The sequence below is a fragment of the Etheostoma spectabile genome, chromosome 18 (assembly GCF_008692095.1).
Source record: "Etheostoma spectabile isolate EspeVRDwgs_2016 chromosome 18, UIUC_Espe_1.0, whole genome shotgun sequence".
In the NCBI taxonomy this organism is placed as follows: Eukaryota; Metazoa; Chordata; class Actinopteri; order Perciformes; family Percidae; genus Etheostoma; species Etheostoma spectabile.
Genome location: NC_045750.1, coordinates 24,207,358 through 24,207,654, shown reverse-complemented (window position 1 = coordinate 24,207,654; position 297 = coordinate 24,207,358). Strand labels below are relative to the sequence as shown.

The 297-nt window shown below is 45.8% G+C and overlaps 2 protein-coding genes across 2 annotated transcripts in view; one reads left to right on the top strand and one right to left on the bottom strand.

The window, feature by feature from the left end:
* opn8b (opsin 8, group member b) overlaps positions 1–297 on the bottom strand; it is a 15,149-nt gene that overhangs the window by 11,727 nt on the left and 3,125 nt on the right. The window lies entirely within an intron of this gene.
* Positions 1–297, top strand: part of mmut (methylmalonyl CoA mutase) — a 34,592-nt gene that overhangs the window by 32,526 nt on the left and 1,769 nt on the right. The gene's annotated exons all lie outside the window — the stretch shown is intronic.

The following is a 297-nucleotide window of genomic DNA, read 5'->3' as shown; positions in this document are numbered from 1 at the left end:
TAGATAGATAGATAGATAGATAGATAAGGATGATTTTTTCACCCTAGTCCTAAAAGGGCTCAGTAAGGGTCTCAGATAGTATTGACTGACAAGGATTACATGAAAGATGGTGTACTAGAAGGGAGCAGTGGGGGAGGGGTGGAGGATGCAGAATGGGGGGTTGAAAGCTAAAGATGGACATCATCTCCAAGCATCCTTCACTTAGTCTTCAGCTTAAAGCTATGGTACGTGACGACTTCTTCTAGGGGGTCCGCGGAGGTACTGCATGGGGGTCGCGAAAGTTTTGGTTGATTAGAC